Consider the following 12,456-nt stretch of genomic DNA (forward strand, 5'->3'; position numbering starts at 1 on the left):
GAATTCTTGGTTCTAACATAGAATTCTGAACCACAAAGTCTTGAATATTTTGTACTCTTGCCGTGAGCTGATCCACACATGAAGACAGACCTTTAATGTCCATCGCTACACCTGTGTCCTGAACCACCGAAATGTCTAGGGGAAAAAAAGGCAAAACACAGAGCAGAGGAAAAAAAAATGGTCTCAGAACTTCTTTTTTCCCTCTATTGGGAATCATTAGTACTTTGGGCCTCCAGTACTGTTATGGCTGGTAATTCAGTACCACAATGGACATAAAAGTCAGAGCACATATAGTGATCTGACAATAACCCAAAAACATAGAACGAGCTCTGAGACGTGGGAACTCTGCTGACCGCAATCCCTAATCCTCTCCGACCACACTAGAGGCAGCCGTGGATTGAGCCTAACGCTCCCTATGCAACTCGGCACAGCCTGAGAAACTAGCTAGCCTGAAGATAGAAAATAAGCCTACCTTGCCTCAGAGAAATACCCCAAAGGAAAAGGCAGCCCCCCACATATAATGACTGTGAGTTAAGATGAAAAGACAAACGTAGAGATGAAATAGATTTAGCAAAGTGAGGCCCGACTTTCTGAACAGAGCGAGGATAGGAAAGGTAACTTTGCGGTCAACACAAAACCCTACAAACAACCACGCAAAGGGGGCAAAAAGACCCTCCGTACCGACTAACGGCATGGAGGTACACCCTCTGCGTCCCAGAGCTTCCAGCAAGCAAGAAAAACCAAATAAACAAGCTGGACAGAAAAAACAGCAAACAAAAATAACATGAGAGCAACTTAGCTATGCAGAGCAGCAGGCCACAGGAACGATCCAGGAGGAAGCAAGTCCAATACTAGAACATTGACTGGAGGCCAGGATCAAAGCACTAGGTGGAGTTAAATAGAGCAGCACCTAACGACTTCACCACATCACCTGAGGAAGGAAACTCAGAAGCCGCAGTACCACTCTCCTCCACCAACGGAAGCTCATAGAGAGAATCAGCCGAAGTACCACTTGTGACCACAGGAGGGAGCTCTGCCACAGAATTCACAACAGCACCCCAAGTAACCGGCTGCTGCAGTGATGTTGCCTTCCCTTCGGGGAGGGTTATGTCATGCTTGGAGGCAAGGGGGATCCTGTCTATCAGGTAAGACACTCACACTCAACACAATCTGAATCTAGGCCAGGAGGGAGGCTGAGGACCCGGATTCAGGGGGAGCTCCCTTACACTTTAAGTATCCTGGTCTGGAGGAGGAGCCAGTCAGTGAGACTGAGTCTCCAGGAAGGAGAGATAGTGGAGGGAGACAGTTGGTCTCCAGTAGCAGACAGACGTCTGTAGCAGACATGGGGATTGAGCAGCCACGAGGGAGCTGCAACCCCTGGGAAGAGAAGCAGAGGGAAAGTTGAATCTTGGAGGAGTTGAGAGGAAAGAAGCACAGAGGAGGAAAGGGCTCCGGAGAGGAACAGCATAAGGACACCCTCGGCGTCAGAGCGCAGAAGCCGGGTACTGGGAGCTCAAGGTCGTGTTGTTCTCCAGGACACACGACAGAACCGGAGAGCACTGAACTATACATTATGTGCTTGCATTACGTCTGGGGTGAAGCAGTAACTGTGAGAGCCATGTCATCTAAGAGATCCTATAAACAGGCTCAAACTGCCTATCATACGGACAGTTGTCTTAGGACAAGAAAAAGGGGACTTGTACTGAGCTTTAAGCAGCAGGAACCTAACTACCTAAACGGCGCTAGCAGGAAAGGCTTACGGACCTCACCTGGTAAAGGGATCTCTTATTGCCTCCAAGCTGGCCGGACCACAGCTACCCTGCACCTGATACCCTGGACTGAGGATTACTATTACTACCATCTACAGTAAACCAGGTAAAGACTTGCAAACCTGTGTCCTCATTATTCGCCTTACCATCCACCACACCATTGGTGCCCTACACCTGGGAAGCCCTGGGGACCCCGCTTCACCTGTGGGAAGTGTACCATCTATCTGCATACCATTGCCCCAGCAGACCCCTTTAACGCAGCGTTGGTTACCCTGAATGACCTGACTGAACACCACAGGTGGTGTCGTGAACATAGACAATATAAATCCCCTTAACCCTGCTGTTTTGGTCGCATTTACTATACACTTGTAGTGTTCCGGGTCACTATGACCCGGCTTATTAAACCTTGATTTTAGGCACTCTAACTCCATTTTTTTTATACTTTTTGCTTACTAGACTGTTAGTGAACATGTTTGGTAGTAAAAAGAAAAATGAACTAGAAATCTTTTTTTTTTGTTTTTATTCTGAAAAAACAGATCGATCTAATGAGCAAAACGAAAATAGAAAACTACACATATTTTGTAAAAAAAAAAAACAATCAAATCAAACATTTTGTGATAAAAAATTAAAGATAATAAACATTGCAATGTGAATATATTTACATGATCATATAAATTTACGGATTCTTGCATGAAAAACAATACACATGATTTTTGCATAGAAATGTTTTACAGCCAGAACATGTTATACTCATCTTGTTGTCACAAGTAGAAGGGCAATAGCTGCATCTTTTGATGCCGGAAGAGGCCATGGGGGTAGAAGCACACAGCTGCTCTCCAAAGAAACTGAAAGGTAACATGTCTGGGCTAGCATATGTGTACTGATAAGAGCAGAGAAGATAAGAACCCTTCTGAAAACAAGCAGATAAGCCAGGAAGACAGACTTACTTAGCAAAAAAAATTATTTGCAAGACTTTACAGCTCAGCTTTACAAAAAAAAAACGTCTTAGACAGCGCGTTCTGAGCAGTCCGTTCTGCGCATAATATACACGTGTAGTGCACACCTAGTGATCTCTCCGGATGCACTCTACATTTTAGAATAGACTGCGCACCAAAAATAATCAATATAAAGCCATTTTTATGGTGCGCAGATCTCAATGCATACCCCCGGTAGAGCGCGTGTACGACCCCATTGAAATAATTTAGGAAATAAATCAATTGATATACAATAGTAGATGCAATAAATAGACCCAACTGAGGTTATGACTCCTTTATTTCACTGAAAATATGGCCCCACAGCTGTAAAAAACGATGTCGGGTCACTATGACCCGAACACAACAAGTGTAACTTTTTGCGTGTAGCAAAAAGTAAACAAAAAAAAAAAAATACTCATAGGTAGGTCCCCCCAAATGAGGAAAAGTCAAGGAGTCTCAAGTTTTAGAGACTTACAGAAAAAAATCTACAGGGCCGCAAAAAGTCTGTTCGGGTCACTATGACTCGAACAGAACAGCAGGGTTAAGGACCTTTCCCTTTAATTGGACCCCAGGGCCACAGACCGGGTTGCAGCCACCGTGATATCCCCTTTAAGTCGACCATACCCAGTACCGAGTACCCCACTGCCCTGTATGAGGCGATCCACTCACCCGCCCAGAGTTGGGGGTCAGGTTCACGGAAACCCACCCAGAACTGGAGGTCTGGCACACACATACTCAACCAGAGCTGTGGTTCAGCCCTATGCACACCCATGTAAGGCTGGGGTTTAAGTCCATGCACTCCCACCCACTTAGAGCTGGGGGTTCAGGTTCATACCCACCCAAAACTGGGGTTCAGGTCCATGACCACCCAACCAGAGCTGGGGGTCAGGTTCACGCAAACCCACCCAGAGCTGGAGCTCAGGCTCATACACAACCAAAGATCTTTGCTCCATGCCACCTGTCAATGTTCCAGTATTGGTCTGTTCACTCCTGGATCGTTCTTGTGACCTGTCTTCCCATCAGAAGCTAAGTTCCAGCTTGTATTACTTTGGTTTGCTATTTTTCTGTCCAGCTTGCTATTTAATTTGTTGTCTTGCTTGCTGGAAGCTCTGGGACGCAGAGGGAGCGCCTCCGCACCGTGAGTCAGTGCGGAGGGTCTTTTTGCGCCCGTTTAGACCGATGTCCACCCACTCAGAGCTGGGAGTCAGGCCCATGTCCACCCTCCCAGAGCTTGGGTTCAGGTCCATGCCCACCCAGAGCTGGGGATCAGGTTCACGGAAACCAGACCAGAGATGGTGGTCAAGTCCACAACCACCTACCTTGAATGGGTGGTCATTATCAAGCAACTCACTCAAAGCTGGGGGGGTCAGGGAAATGCACACCCAACAAGAGATGAGGGCAGACACACTTCTATCCAGCCAGAACTGAAGCTGGGGACCTCTCCACCCACATAGAGCTGGATCTGGGACCCTCCCCACTCACTCAGAGCTGTGGGGTATTTGTATGAATGGAGTGAGAAGACAAAGATCCTAAAGCATTGAGGTTGCTTTCATAGAGGTGTGTAATTTCCTTATGGGAGGTGGATCAAGTATGGAATAATGCCACGGTTATGTAGGTGTGGGAAGGAGTAAGACATTTTATTATGCTCCTGTATTAGAGAGAGTTTGTCAACCCAAACTGACAGTACAAACTAAGCACATGTGCTACGGAGGTGCTGTGTACTATCCTGATAACCCAGTAAGCAGTAATGGGCGAGTGATCATCTTGGGCAGCACGGTGGCGCAGTGGTTAGCACAGCAGCCTTGCAGCGCTGGAGTCCTGGGTTCAAACCCCACCAAGGACAACATCTGCAAAGAGTTTGTATGTGTGGGTGTTTGTGTGGGTTTCCTCCGGGTACTCCGGTTTCCTCCCACATTCCAAAGACATACTGATAGGGAACCTAGATTGTGAGCCCCCACAGGGACAGTGATGATAATGTGTGCAAAACTGTAAAGCGCTGTGGAATATGTTAGCGCTATATAAAAATAAAGATTATTGTTATTATTATTATCATCTGTGATAACCCAGGTACCACTAGTGTCTGAGGTTAATGCTGTACAATGCTGTCACAGTGAAGCTTGTGAGAATGAGTATGGTGAATTGCAACGTTCAAGTCTCGGGGACTGTCATTATGTGTTATTTTCCCATCTGGCCGTCATCTAATCTATTGCCAAATTTGGCAACTCTCTCGGAATTCCTGGGAAGCTCCAAGTAAAAGGTGAAAAGTTCTAGATTAGCAAGTCTATTGGACGTCACCTAAACACTCTGGTAGGTCTCCAGTGCCTGATGTTTGAACATAGGTCTGGCATCCAACTGCTCTTTCATGGGTTTGTGGAACCTGGTGTGGCCATAAAAAAAATGGTGTGTGATCACCTGCTGGAGGAATGTCATGAATATTTGTCAAGTATGAGTTCTTCTTGAGAAGAGTCTCCATTGGCCTTGTCTGTGTTCTGATCCTTAACGTTCTCCATGCTTGGTGGCTGCACATGTCTCTGCAGAGACACCATGCATGGCTTTATCCTAAAGCCTTGCCTTTGCCCAGTCTCATTTTTCTTCTCCTCTTTACCACCATTTTCCTTACACATTCAAAATCAAAGCGCCTTTCCTTCGTGTTGTATCCACGGAATGAAGGTTAAAAAAAACAAACGAGTAGCTAAATTCTGCTGTCTGAAACATTTAAAAAATAGTTAGCAAAATGTGAATTTTCTCATCTTCTCGGATTTCATTTTTTTTTTAATGCAAAGCTGTGAATGAAATTAAAAAGATAATAAGGAATTATTCGGAGACACATTTGGAAATCAATTTCGGCGAACATCACACCTGGAAAACCTACGTACAGCTTGTTCTTTAATTGTTAATCATCTTACATCTAATAAACCTTAATTACAACTAAGTTCTAAGAACACCGCAAAATAATATTGTGCTCCCATAAATAATACTTCTGAATCTCCAGAGGTCGCGATTCTATCAAGAAGGAAATTACAGGAAGGAAAGCGTGGTAGATTCATCTGCAATAATTATGGAATATAATCATAATAAAACGTAATGGGTGAGAGTGCAATGGGGGAATTCGAAGAGCGCCGTGTTAGGAGTCTATACCATGCTGATAATAAAGGAGCAGCTACATCTGGTGAAATCAGCGCAGAGAGAAGGCGCCGCAGTGGTGATCAGAGGCGTCAAACTCTCACATATTTTCATCGGGTGCATTGGAAAGTTTCAAAGAGCAGTTAATGTTGAGTGTCAACTTTTGGACATGCAGCATCAATAATACGTGTTGCGCTTTACTAACATAACATTGCGGAGCTTTATGTAGTTTACAAATCCGTAAATGTAATATAATGCGACCTAATTTCCTAGGCAAGTTTAGACACTTTTCTCTTCCTTAGGGCAGGTGCGGACGATCGTTTTTTCTCTCATCCGATTATGCAAATGACACTCTGATCAAATTTTCATCAGAGTGTGATCCGATTCTCTTAGATGAGGAGAAGATGGACAAAAAAAAAATTGTCTATTTTATCCAATCTGACAATCCGCGAAAATTTTACTGCACTGAGATCCGAGTGTAGTCCCAGGTAGGTTGTCTACAAGCCCATTGACTTGCAGGGCCAAGAACACTCCGATAATCAGATCCAACGCATTGATTTTTTTACTTGGACAGATTCTGAAAAATTGGACATGTTCACGGCCCCATAGAATAACATTGGTTAGTGTTCGATCCAATGTTTTGTAGGATTTCACACAGACCAAAAATGTGGTTGTCTGCACGGGCGCTTACTTGAATATTTTGTCTGATGATCACTTCGTCAGCCTCATCAGGGGCGAATGAGTGCTTGAGTTCCATGCACTCAGTAGCTACAGGTCTAAGGGGACCGTCACACTAAAACGACGCTGCAGCGATACGACAACGATGACGATCGCTGCAGCGTCGCTGTTTGGTCGCTGGAGAGCTGTCACACAGACAGCTCTCCAGCGACCAACGATCCCGAAGTCCCCGGGTAACCAGGGTAAACATCGGTTTACTAAGCGCAGGGCCGCGCTTAGTAACCCGATGTTTACCCTGGTTACCAGCGTAAACGTAAAAAAAAAAAAACACTACATACTTACATTCCTGTCGCGTCCCTCAGCGCTGTGCTTCTCTGCACTGACAGTGAGCGCCGGACAGCCGGAAAGTAGAGCGGTGACGTCACCGCTCTACTTTACGGCTGGCCGGCGCTCACCAGTCAGTGAGGGAAGCTGAAGGCGAGGGACATGACCAGACACCGGGAATGTAAGTACGTAGTGGTTTTTTTTTTTTCACATTTACACTGGTAACCAGGGTAAATATCGGGTTACTAAGCGCGGCCCTGCGCTTAGTAACCCGATGTTTACCCTGGTTACCAGCGAAGACATCGCTGAATCGGCGTCACACACGCCGATACAGCGATGTCAGCGGGAGATCCAGCGACGAAATAAAATTTCAAACGATCTGCTACGACGTACGATTCTCAGCGGGGTCCCTGATCGCAGTAGCGTGTCAGACACAGCGAGATCGTAAGGATATCGCTGGAACGTCACGGATCGTGCCGTCCTAGCGACCAAAGTGCCACTGTGTGACAGTACCCTTACAAAGGGTCATTATTAAAGTACACTGGTCACTTGCCATAAATATGCCATTTCTCTACTTGGTGCAGATGTTCTCCTGAGGCATTGCGTCTCTTTTGTTTGTGTGCCTTTCCGTTCTAGAGTTAGACCCCCCACTATATATAAACTCAATCTATTTATCCAAGTGAGCGTGGTCTTTAGGTCTTCAGTTCTTCAGGACCAATCTCGGGTATGGAGATTCACCAGAACAAAAGAGCACAATTCAGGAAAACAGCGACGGTTACACTAGCTAAAAAAAAATTAAAATTTGTGACAATGGACTTGTTTTATTTAAAACATTTTTACCTATTGTTAAAAGTTATTACCCATCCAAAGGATAGTTGATAATTTGCAGATCAGTGAGGGTCCCGTGATGGATGCAGTGTCAGGTCGGCGCCGTTATACTGAATAAAATGAATACATCAACCATTGTATCATTTTATTCAGTATAACGGCGCCGACCTGACACTGTGTGTAAGTTACTGCGCACAATCCCGCTGACAGGTTCCCTTTAAAGATTTTGCACCGTTTGGTTTTTACAGACTCTTCGTTTCCCCACACATTAAACTTCAATATGGTCTGCAGTCATAAATCAGCTAAGAGGAGATCAGAAAAAAAAGACAGAAAAACAGTTACAAAGTCCCAGTCAGACTGTCAGAACGAGTTTACTGATGGATTTTAAGTTGACTCATTCTGCAGCCGACAATAGACAGTGCAGCACAGAGGCTGTAGACGGCAAACGACGCAAAGTTTTTAATGAACTACAGTAAACCAAAAAAAAAATGCTCAGAAGTTGACGACCTCTTTTAGATCGCTGAGTATCTGACCGCTGGGAAACCCAAGGAAGTAGGAAGCCTCGATGTGATGCATGGGTCTTGCCACAACATAATGGGATGTCGGGGATGTCGGCAGGTAGGAGGAAATATGCAAGGCTTTGGTTTGTTGGCCATCGGACCAGAGTTATGTGAACCCTTTTGCTCAGCTCTAATAATATGCCATCACTTAATGAGACTTGAATAACCTTTTAGACTGGGGTATAACACCTGCGATGACCGCATTTGCTCGGACTGGCCGGCGTCTCTCATGACCTGAGCGTGACAACTCCATAGAAATACAAGCTGTCACGCTCAGATCAGGAGAGCCGCCGGCCAGTCCGAGCATTGGGATCATCGTCCGTGACTGCGCCCTTATTGCAGGGGACTCAGTTCCCTCTCACCCCACTCTTGCCTGCAGTCCCATGTAATACCAAATATTCCACACTATGATATTACGGCAAGCTGCTACCAAGTAACAAACTCGGCTCTGCTACATCACTACATCACATCTTCTGTAGTTGACAAGTTTGGAATTTTTACAATGTTCTGCAAGCGTTAATACATCTCTTGGTCTCTTTCATTAGGTCCGCGGGTCACGTGATGCCATAGCGCAGTTCGCTTGTGTTTAATGTGTTGAGGAGACGATATAGGTTATTAACTTTATACATTGACGGTTTGCTTCAGGTACAGCATGTCTAAAACAACGGGACGATGCAATGCCCCCATGGAGACCACATGTGTAAGCTTCCGCTGCTGCCTCGTCTATCAAACAGCAGGAGATGTCACAGACTCGAGAGGTCATCAGTGGCCGCCATCTTGTGCCATTAGGCTGCTCAGCTCTGTAATTCACGTTACATGAGTAGCGCTGTCAGCCCAGAGGCCTGGCGTTTATCACAGAGTTATTTATTTCCAGGACCCCTAAAGTGGTAGATCTGGAAAAAAAAAGTGATACGTGTGCACATTTTTGGGGTATTGTTTGGTTGCCAGTTTTAGGAATAAAATTGCTCCATGTGGACCCGTCAAGGAGCGTGATACATTCATGGTGCACAAAGTTTTTAAAACCAATTTCTGTGTGAAAAATTTAAGAAAGGAACAAGACAATTTTGTGATTTTGCGCCAATTTTGTAATTTGCCTTGAGATTGGAATAGATTAACCAGAGCTCAACCTCAGCTAAAAAGAAAAATACAGAAAAAATACATTTATAACTGAAAAAAAAAATCTAAATAAATTTAAAATTAAGAGATGTGTTACCTGTGGTAGGGTGTACCACAGATCAGTTGGCATCTTCATGTAGTCTGACATTATAGGGAAGCTTGATCCCAGGTAGAGTCATGAGAAGAGGAGCCCATGACTCTGATTCATAGTGGCTATGAAGGTGTATAAAGGATGTGTGGGGACGAGCCTAACTGGATGGGTGGCTACAAGCTATTTGGTAGGGGTAAAGTAACCCAGACTAATGTCTTTGTGCAGGTCCACCACTTGAGTTTACCAGGGGTATGTCGGTGGAAGAGTTCTTGGAGTATCTGCAGGCTGTTGACCCGGAGGGCCTGTAGCTACAGGCATGGGTGAACAAAAGTCTTGGAGGAGGAACAGGAGCAGAGGTGCTGGCCTCTTCATCATTGGTGTGGAACTCACATTGGTCATATCCGCCTGGATGCTGATACGGTGCCACAGACTCAGAAGTGCCGCATTAGCCCCACTATGGACCCTCCAGATTGAGGTCTTCACTTCCAGATGATTTGGCTTACATGAATCCATCCAGGCGGCCAGGCCTCATAAAAAAAGTGGGCCTGGGGCAGGCCGTGTGGTAGGGCCTGCCTCTTTCTACACTCCTGTGATTACCAATATGGCTACAGGCCTATTCAACGATAATCCAGTCAATGAGGCCTCCAATACTCTTCAAGGAAACTCCTGGGAGTAGATGGAGGCCTGCTCCCTGAAGTCAGTACTTAACAGGGGGCAGCAACCGGCTTGCCCTCTCTCATCCATCATGTCTCCCAGTTTCTACACCTCCTCAGCAAGTCCAGCTCAAGGTCAGGACTGTTTGGCATTTTGTCTGAGGAGCAGGCAGGCTGCCAAAGGACCAATATGTTCAAGAGGGTCAGCAAGACGCCGGAAGTTTGGCTGGTGTGATCACGGCTCATATGCAGACTAGTGAATATTTTTCTATATTATGTTAATTACTTCCTAGTGTAGTGTCTCCGTAAGTTAAGTCTAATCAATTATCCGGATGAGCTAGGATATTATTTTGTCTTCGCCCAGTCTGGGGATGAGGGAGTTGGAGAGGGGCTTTTTGGGAGATTTGCTAGTCATTGTTAGAGAGTTGTTGGTGTGTTATGACTGGTAGGATAGTAGTTTAGGTGGGTCCCTGGTCCAGCCTGAATGAATACGAGTGGAAATCTGGGCATTGTGGCCGGTGGTTTGATCCTGGAGGTTGGAGCTGACAATGGTTTCTCAATTACAGTGTAGATAGAGAATGAGAAGTAGCGTGACAGGATTTGATTGAACGATAGGGTGAAGGGGAAGGTTTATGTTTGTTTTGAGAGCTCAACTCAAATTTTTCCCATCTCCTGTTGGAAAACTTCAACTAAGGCTACTTTCACACTTCCGTCAGTATGGGCCCGTCGCAATGCGTCGGGCCGACGGACGTTGTGAAATATCTGCAAGATGTGGGCAGCGGATGCAGTTTTTCAACGCATCCGCTGCCCATTCTGCAGTCCGGAGTTTTGTCCACGCATGCGCGGTCGAAAATGGCGGACACGTCACACAAAAAAAGTTACATTGAACTTTTTTTGTGCGTCGCATCTGCCAAAACACGGCGGATCCGTCGCACGAAGTGTGCCCATCCGTCTCGATCCGTCGCTAATACAAGTGTATGGGCGAAAAACACATCCTGCAAGCACATTTGCAGGATCCGTTTTTTGCCCATAACGACAGATTGCGACGGACATAAGACGGAAGTGTGAAAGTAGCCTTAGACAATGGAAAAAAGAATGACCACAGGAAGGAAGATTATAACAAATGCATGTGGTGTTTGATTCCTCAATTGTTTACTAACTATAATTATTTACTTATGTAGCACCTTTGATTCCATGGTGCTGTACATGAGAAGGGGTTACATATAAAGTACAGATATTGCTTACAGTAAACAAACTAACAATGACAGACTGATACAGAGGGAAGAGGACCCTGACCTTGTGGGCTTACATTCTTCAGGATGGTGGGAAAGGAGACGGTAGATTGAGGGTTGCAGCAGCTCCGGTGTTGGTGAGGCGGTAGCTTCGATAGTGATGGGGCGGAAGCGGTGTCAGTGCAGGCTGTAGGCTTTCCTGAAGAGGTGGGTTTTCAAGTTCCATCTGAAGGATCCGAATGTGGTGGATCGGATGTGTTGGGGCACAGAATTCCAGAGGATGCAGGATATTAGCCTTGGAGATTGAGTGAGGGAAGATAACGGGAGATTAGTTTGGTTATATACAGAGGAGACAGATTATGGATGGCTTTGTAGGTTAGTAATAGTAGTTTGAACTGGATACGCTTAGGGAATGGGAACCAGTGGACAGATTTGCAGAGGGGAGAAGCAGAGTAGTATTGAGGAGAAAGGTGAATTAGTTGGGCAGCCGATTTAAGGATGGACTTGAGGGGTGCGAGAGTGTTAGCATGGATTCCACAGAAGAGGATATTGCAGTTGTCTAGGCGGGAAATGATGAGGGCATGTACAATCGTTTTGGTAGAGTGAGGGTTGAGGAAAGGATAGATTCTTGAAATATTTTTGAGCTGGAGGCAACAGGAGGTGGAAAGAGCTTGGATGTGCAAAAGATAAATTAGGAACCGTAGAAGCCACCAGAATACCCATGGTTGTGCCAGTGTTCTGCAGGTATCATTTGTCCTTAAATTTAAAAGCATTGTGTGTAAGGATGAAATGTAAGGCACCACCGACAAAACATACCAAATCCCTATCTTTTCCTATATTCACCAAGAGAGACTGAGCTGCTTCTATCCCCTGCCCCTCGGGTATCCTGGTATAAAGGCTTTCGATATCAATGATCATCAGTGAAAAACCTTCCTGCCAGGTGAAATCCCAGAGAATCAACAAAATATCACCAGTGACCTTTATGTAGGATGGAATTGTGGACAAGAATGGCCACAAAAGCCAATCCATGTATTGCGATAGGGGTTCAGTGAGGGACCCTAACCCCGTCACGTCCCGGTGGCATTTTCACTGACTTATGTATTTTGGG

This window comes from Ranitomeya imitator, chromosome 1, assembly GCF_032444005.1.
Source record: "Ranitomeya imitator isolate aRanImi1 chromosome 1, aRanImi1.pri, whole genome shotgun sequence".
NCBI lineage: Eukaryota > Metazoa > Chordata > Amphibia > Anura > Dendrobatidae > Ranitomeya > Ranitomeya imitator.